Source organism: Equus przewalskii, chromosome 32 (genome assembly GCF_037783145.1).
Source record: "Equus przewalskii isolate Varuska chromosome 32, EquPr2, whole genome shotgun sequence".
NCBI classification, from domain to species: domain Eukaryota; kingdom Metazoa; phylum Chordata; class Mammalia; order Perissodactyla; family Equidae; genus Equus; species Equus przewalskii.
Genome location: NC_091862.1, coordinates 23,223,452 through 23,231,915, shown reverse-complemented (window position 1 = coordinate 23,231,915; position 8,464 = coordinate 23,223,452). Strand labels below are relative to the sequence as shown.

The 8,464-nt window shown below is 42.8% G+C and overlaps 1 long non-coding RNA gene across 2 annotated transcripts; it reads right to left on the bottom strand.

The window, feature by feature from the left end:
* Nucleotides 1-1,358: 1,358 nt before the first annotated feature.
* LOC139080718 (uncharacterized) lies at nt 1,359-6,886 on the bottom strand. 2 transcript variants are annotated; one of them, XR_011535438.1, is made up of 3 exons: nt 6,702-6,877; nt 4,507-5,124; nt 1,359-1,662 (listed from the first exon to the last, which is right to left on the bottom strand). It is a non-coding gene; the product is annotated as an uncharacterized lncRNA (long non-coding RNA). The 2 variants fall into 2 exon arrangements; XR_011535437.1 differs by lacking the exon at nt 1,359-1,662 and having other exon boundaries at nt 4,504-5,124; nt 6,702-6,886.
* Nucleotides 6,887-8,464: the final 1,578 nt, after the last annotated feature.

Below are 8,464 nucleotides of genomic sequence, written 5' to 3'. Positions count from 1 at the left end.
TACACGAGAATGAGGCAAATAAAATTGCTTCCAGTATTTTTTGGACGAATACTGTGGGAGACCATGGAGAAACAGAAGCCAGATTTCACACATATTCAGTTTTTAAAAAAAACCATTTAAATAGTATTAAGCTTTTCCGCACATCCATATTGGCTTAAAATCCATAATACTATTATTCAAAGCACTTTTCTTTTAAACTTAATGATTCTAAATGCATGATCATTAAACGAAATGCATTACGCATTGGCCATTTGCATTTTTCTAACTTTCTTGAATTTTAATAGCTGGAAAGTATTTAATGGACAGACCCTTTGCCCACAGTCAGGAGACCTGGGTTGTCGCTATCGGCCCTGGAATTCACTGACTCCAGTTCGTCTCTGTATTCCTCTCAACTCACCAGGCTGACACCTAACTGGAGCCATTCTGACTCCTTGAGGGCTCTTGAACACTAATGGCGTTTTCCCTATTTTTTCAGGAACGTTTTGAGATAACAACAGAGGGTTTGGAATCAAACAGAGGGAAAGTCAAACAGCTTACTAACTGTACGTACTTGAGCAAGGACTTTCACCTCCCTGAGCTTCAGCTTTCCCTTCTGTCACACAGGGACAATAGTAATAAATACTTCCTAGGACTGTCACAGGAATTTATTGACTAATATACACAAACTGGTGGGTGTTCAATAAATGGCAACTTATTTTTGTTGCTGTTATTCTTCTTTCCCTCTTTTAATTAATTTCTTCTGCCAGAACTTGTGGTTTTGCCCTCTCTTCTACTTCTTATATTTTTATCCACTGAAATCCACCTGTTAGTTAATGTCCTTTCTCAAGCGTGTTTTCTTTGCGGTGCCTTCTCCAGCCCCCACAGCTAGAAGTGAATTCCCCATCGTCTCCCACCTGTGCCTCTTCTTTTGTACCTCATGTGGCACTTGTCACTTACTGCCTTGACCTTTGGTGGGGTTTTTGCCCCAATCCGATCATCCTAATTAGAATGATAGCCTCCAGAGGGCAGGAAGCAAAATGTTTCTCTCTTTAAATACTTCTTGAGGGGCCGGCCCCACGGCCGAGTGGTTAAGTTCGCACACTCCGCTTCTGTGGACCAGGGTTTCGCAGGTTCGGATCCAGGGCGTGGACATGGCACTGTTCATCAAGCCACACTGTGGTGGCACCCCACATGCCACAACTAGAAGGACCTACAACTAAAAAAATATGCAACTGTGTACCCAGGGAGGCTTTGGAAAGAAGAAGAAAAAATAAAATCTTCAAAATAAATAAAGATAAATAAATAAGTAAATACTTCTTGAATCGTGTTGAATGAATATGCACACACTCTAGAATAGTGCCATTTGGTTTCCAGATTAATTTATTGACTCCAAGCAGAGATAATCTTTTATTTTTGTATGTTCTTCAATTTTAACATTTAGATACCTCAATTTAGTAAATAGTTTTTTGTCCTGAAGTTACAACATAATAGTTGAAGTCAGAGTGAAACAATATATTGCTGAAAAGTCTTATTGGCAGGGCACTGCCACTCTCAATCTTTGAGTCCCTGTAAGCAGACATAATTCCTTCCAGAGCTGGGTGGTGATGCTTCCAAAATTACGGGCAACACAGCCATGGAACTTCCAGCAAGCCACTTCACCTTTCTCTGCTCCAGTTTTCTCACCTGTGAAATGGGTGGGAGGATATGATCAGGTAATCATTTAAGAGACTTTCTCCTCTAAAATTTCCTAGTTTTTAAAGTGAGAGCATTGAGCCTGGTGGCCCTGAGGTCTCCTCTCCATGGTGTGATTCTGTGTTGCCTTCTCTTTCCTAGACTACAAGGGTCCCAATAAGAAAAACCAAAATTAACTTCTCAGGCACTGCACCCACTATTCAAAAACTTCCCAGCTACTCCTGAGAGTTCCCGTATGGTTTCTCATGTGTACTCATAAATACATTTCTTTCTCCTCCTTAAGGATTCCATCACTGTTTTTCTTTATCCCAGCCATGTCTTCAGTTGCTCCTACTCCGCGTAAAGCTACCTGTGCTGTTTGGTCCTCACTGTTTTTGGAACAGGATTTTTTGCCTTGACTTCCTCATCTTTTGAATGAACCACATTTCATCATCTTTAAAATGAACTACACCTCCTCCAATGCTCTTATGCAAAGCCGGGGTGACTGAATCTTAGGACAAACATATTTTACAGCACCAAGAGAACTCCCATTCTGTAACGATAAGATAATTTAGGTGTACTGTAAGCTGCTTGATCATTAAAAATAGTATTAATGTAAGAGTTTATAAAAAGTAATTCTTATTTAAGATCCTCAAATACAACCTGGATTGAAGTGAATTTGTCACTCATGGGCAGTTTGAATGATGCGAATCATTTCATGAATTACCAGCACTTAGTGTAATTATTGGGAGGATGACACCCGCTTGGCTAGCTACCTTGGATGTTGTATTAACAGTAGCTTGGATATGCTCTACTGGCACCAATGCGAACTTGAGATCTGGAGACAGATGTGCAGAGACAGGGTTTCTGCTTTTCTTCATCAACTCATGCAGATCATGTGTGAGATGCATAATCCAACCTCCACAACCAAAGAATTTGAGGTACTCAAACCCTTTGTCCAACTACTTACTTCACATTGACAAAAATTTGGACAAAGGTCAAAGATTAAAAAATTAAGCCAAGTTACTAGAGATTGGAGCATTCGCAGAAAGGAACAAAGAAGTTACTAAAGACGTTTTGCTTCAGTGGAATCCCACTTTGGGGAATTCTCCTTTGGATTGTCTCCTTTCTTTGTAATAGGAAAATGGTGGTGTCACCTGCTTGGGAGAAAGGACCCTCTCAGCTGCTGAGTGTGAGAACTTGTGAATGAAGCTTCAAGATGAGGCTGAGGGTGAGGAGAGTGTCAAGGATCCCCCTCTCCAACTTCTAGTCTAGGTGAAATAACAGATTCCTCCTAGATGATGCACAGTGCAAATCATTTTCTCAATACGAGGCTACATAAAAGCTTAGGGCCAAAACCTCTTCTAGTAATAGAATGTTCATTTTCCTGGAGGGGCGCATCTGCTGGCTTCCCTGAGGACCTGTAAAGATAGTAGGCAGATGGTGGAGGATTCGGGGGTTTTAGGATCCTAGCTACCTCTCCTTTTCCTTAAAGACCCTACTGACACCTGCTATATGCCTGGCCCTGGGCTCAGCACTAGAAAGATGGGGAAATATCCAGGAAAAGTCATTGCTGGGAGTTATCACTTGGCCATAATTCCCAAAGGCTGGGCTCCATTCAGGTCCCCCACATCCAAGCTGCTGAAGGGGCTCAGTTGCAGCAGAAGGCAGATGCTCACCACCTTCTGGAAAGTGACTCCTACCCTGTGAGCCGTGGCAGGAACCCTACTGCTACACAGAAAACCACAGCAACTTAACTGTCTGTCTGACCTGCCTGCTGCTTTGCTAGGAGAGAAAGAAAGAGATTTCACTCAACTAAAGAACACCCCTAGATTGCAAAAGAAGACTTCTTTTTTTTTTCTATTTTTATTTTGAAGTGTTTTTCTTTAGAAAACTGCATCTCCGTCTTCTCTCAATCAACCTCACTTCTCCGTATTCTTCAATGAATTTATAAGCTCCTTTTGGGGGTGATATTCCAGCTATCAGAGCACTGTATATTTACATTCTTGCGTCAAGACAGCCTATACAACTAGCAAGACAGGTTGTTAAGCTATAAGAGAGACTTGAAAGAACACACAGAGAGCTTATTATAAGCAAGATGAAGCATTGAGTGATGGTTAGCATTTCTGAGAAATTCTAGGGAGAAAAACATTTGGCAGTGAGGTGGAAAAATAACCCAGTGGTGGAGAGTGTTCCCATCCCTCAGCTAATCTCTCACCCCAGCCCTCTTCCTAAGGGCGGTTCTCGCTGTGCCCATCTTCCCACTGGAGGAGAAAACATTGAATTAGGTAAAACAGCCATTCTTGGAGCAGCCAAGGTTGAAGAAGTGCTAATAAATGCTGTCCTTGTTACTTTGAATCATTTCCTCAGGGTGTTTGTCATTTGTACACTGAGACATTCTGACAGCCACTTGGCACTTGTGTTTTGTCATGTTGTAATGGAGTACATTTCCATTGCATTCAATATTTTTTCACTCCAATTACATGCAGTGAATCAAACCCTTGCTATAGTGAGATTTGACTGAAGCCCTCCCCAGGGCCCAGCTCCACTGGAGAACTCTGCTCTGATAACTGCCAGTGGGTATGCACAGTGCCTTCCTCTCAATTTGAAGAGCAGCTAATTTGATTTGTTCTCTTATTTGAGAGTGAACCAGATCATTTGCATTGTAAATAAAACCATTTCTTGTCTTTATTTCCATCATTTTTTATTGCTTTTGGCTGCTTAACTTGAATAATTTAATCCTGGGCCATATGAAAGAGAGCGGAGAAGGATTTTAAATACGTTTAGGAGGGAGCTCAAAGCCATCTCTGGCGGTAAGCCTCTCTGATTGCGGACTCTGTGAGCCTTATATGGCACCTGGGTGATCGTCTCTGCTTCAGAGCTCAGAGGCAGACTAGAATGGCAGCCTCTCACAATGCATTCTCTGGGTTAAATTCAGGCTTGGTTCTACATGCCGAACAGCATTTCAGCGACGCCCTGGTGTTGTGTTGGTGGCAGAAGAAAGAAGAAACACGTATCCTGCAGCCAGGTCCTGATGCAAGGGCCACCTCTGCTCCACTCAGCCTCGGACCCAAGGGAAAGCAGGGCAGCACTGAGCAGGATTTGTCTTCTACAGGGATCGTTACAAGATGGAGCATGGAAGAAACAGCTCTAATGAGTATTTGCCCTTTTGCTACAATTTAAAAATTTTGAGAGTGCAGCCATTCCCCAGGACAGAAAAGGAAACAAATTTAGCCACAAAGATCGCTTTTAATCCTAACTTATTTCTGTTGTACCAAGTAGTTACTGATTTGATATTTCCGAGAACTACAATTATTTCTCCAGAAAATGGTACTTGAGGATGGAGCCTTCTAGATTCCCAGGAAGGTCTCAGAGGGGTTTTTTGCAGAGTTCCAAGCCAAGATTTTCATTCCTTCCTTGCTTCACGTTTGGTCTTGGCCATGGCTGTGAGCAGCAGGTGCTGGATCATAAGTCCTGTTCGGGGCAGAGGGAAGATTCTTAGTCCAGTACTGGATAATGGGAAAAATCTCTAGGAGAGCTAGCCTGTCCTTGGAAGATACAGTCTACCCCAGCCTCAGCTGACTCTTTCCAAAAAGGTGGGATGGCGATCACCCCCCCGAGATTCTCTCTGTCTAGGAAGGGCAGCATCCCCAGGCACAGCTGACGCTTGATGGACCTGACAGCCATGCCCTGTGAATCCACAAGGGAACTCCCCGGTCTAACCTTGGCTGCTTGGGCCAGCTAAACCCACCGCGCTCACCTCCCTGGCCCCTTACTTCTGGTTGTCTCTCCTCTTTCCACATTTTATCTTCATATTGCTCTGAGCTGCCTTTTCTCTTACCCAGACTTCTGCAGTTTTCTTCTCTTCCTAACGTTTATTCAGTGCCCTGGAACTCCCTATCTGTGGTAGGCAAAGTCTCTTAATTCTGCGATTGTTCCTTTCATCTCCTAGCCTTCACTGAAAACCGGCACTTCCCTGAGGATTTCTCACCCCTAGAAAGCTTCTCCAAGGGAGAGCTTTCACAGTCTTGCATCCCCTGCACCACATCATTGGGAGGTTGGCTCGGCACGCTCCTCGTTCCCACTGCTTCCTCAGATTGGCACTTCTCTTCCCTCACACAAAGCGCCCTGTTCATTTGGAACTCACAGCAAGTGTTCCTACAGCCCTGAACACCCCTCCACTTTATGATCAGCGCCTGCTGGGACTACTGTTGTCTGTGTTATCTCATTGTGAATACGCTGAATGTTGCATAGATTTGGGATCCTATCTTTTGTTTAGAGACAAAATTCTTAAACCCTTATCTACAGCCACGAGTCTTTCATACCTCCACACACACCCTACTCCTTGCTTTTGCCATCTCTCTGTGTTCACCTCTCACTTTGCCCAAAACCCTCCTTCTTTTGAGCCATCTAATCTATTTCTTTCCAACTCATTAAGTCTCTGTTCAAGTCCTATCTTTGTCATGAAATATCTTCAGGCACACCAACCCGAAGTGATTTCTCATCCTGCATATTCATAGCATTTATATTTCTGCCAAGTGATCAAAAATAAAACATGTAATAGCTGTTGACACCTTCTGATTCCGTGAAACTTTCTGCTGAATCCCCTGCCCTTTCGAATATCCTGCTGTTGCTGTTTGTGCCACTCCAGAGGCCCTCAGTGTGCTGATCCACCCTCCTCACTGCCACTATGAGGTACAAGGGTGAACCTGGCCAGGGGCAGGCAAACACCTTGGGCCCAAAGCACACGTTTATAATCACCATCACACATCTGATGATTAGAAACAAAAAGCTAACATCAGAACTCATTCCAGATAGGAATTTAATCACTTCATTTGCACACTTGCCATTTTTTTTCATAATTGCAAAATAGGCCGCTAATTAGTGTTTTTAAATGCACTTACAGTGACAAAACCTGCCTAGAATCATAAAATTTTAGAGATGAAGGACTTTCACTTCTTACATCTCTCATTTTACACAAAAAAATTTAATGCATGTTATTTTATCAGCCAGTATAAGTTTAAAGCAGCAGAAGTTTGTTTTTCACTCACATTGTGCATCCACTGTGTGGGTGGAAGAGTTCTGCTCATCGTAGTCTCTCGGAAACGCAGGATGATCAAGTCCATATCTCAATGCACATTCCCACTCCAGCCAGGGCAGAGAAATCAGAGCTCCAGAGAGTCTTTCCCTAGTGACTTGAAGTTCTGGCCAGAAATGATAGCTGTTGCTTCCCCTGCAGAAGCCAAAACCGTTGGCCAGAACTAATCCATAACCTACCCGACTAGAAGGGCCAGAATGTTCAGTCTTCTGTGTGCTAGGAAGTGCTGAAATTGATGAGCGGCACTAATAATACCATAACTATAGCTAATGTTAAATCACTTGTGCTGTTTTTATGCCATATTATTGTAACATGATGAGAGTAGTTGGAGAGCAGTAAAATGAATATGCATTTTGGAGCCAGAAGAGCCTAGGTTCAAAACTCTATTCTGCCACTTGTTAGCTGAGCCTGTGTGGCCTGGGGCAACATACTTGACCTTTCTGAACCTCAATTTTATTTACTTCTAAATGAATATTTAACAAGGCTACTGTGAGGATTCAATGAGATGGAATGCTTTTTAAAAATCTAGAACAACTTTTAACGAAGAATAGGTACTCAATATGTCTTTGTTTCCTTTTCTTTCTCCCTCTTTATTAATTCTTTGTTCGCCTTCTTTTTTGTCCTTCTTGACTTCCTGTATGGCTGTGGATTTGTTCTTGCTCTGGGTTTGAAAGACTCACTCCCACTTCCCTCACCTGTAGATGAGCATGCTCACGTCACCGCTACAACAATGCCAAGCTTTCATCAAGACCCCCACCATGCTTATCACGTCCAGGGCTGTGTTGTGTCAGGTGATTTTCTCCTCTTGATCTGATCCAGCTGTTAGATCAATCCCTTTCAATAATTTGCAAATCACTCCTTACCCCATCCTCACTTGAATTCTGTTAATTTTTCAAGATCATGTTATAATTCATCGTATAGATCATAAGTTTTGCGGGGAGGTTAAGAACCACATTTTCAACCTCTATGTCACTCACAGAATCAAGCATTTTACTTTCTGCTACCCACACAGTATCAGCTGTAAAGATGTTCATTGGTGACATCCACGGTGTATTAGCTTTCTAGGGCTGCCTGAACAACGTACCACTGAGCTGAAACAAATGAAACGTATTGCCTCACAGTTCTGCAAGCTGGAAGTCCACGATGAAGGTGTCAGCAGGGGTGCTTCCTTCTGAGAGCTGTGAGAGAGAATCTCTTCCGGGCCTCTCTTCTAGCTTCTGGTGGTTTGCTGGCAACCTTCACATTCCTAGGCTTACAGAAGCATCTCCCTTTTCCCCTTTTATAAGGACACTAGTCATATTGGATTAGGGCTCACCCTAATGACCTCGTCTTAACTAATGACATGTGCAATGGCACTATCTCTAAATACATTCACATTCGGAGGAACTGGGGATTAGGACTTCAATATACGAATTTTGAGGGGACACCATTCAACCCATGACACATAAGTTACTGTAACCAGGATGAATATTTAATGATTTTATAGAAAGAATAGTATGGCATCAATGTTTTGGCCACGTAAAGTATAACTTTCAGCGTCAAAAACTTGATATTGATATAGAGTGAACATATGTCAAAGATTAATTTACCTAATTCCTGAGAGAACTAGCTGACGGGCTCATTTTCCAGGGAGATCAATTTACCTGCCCCACAGCTCCAGACTACACTGGGGTTTAGTGTGCTGCACAGGATACGTGAAGAGCAATGAAACCATGA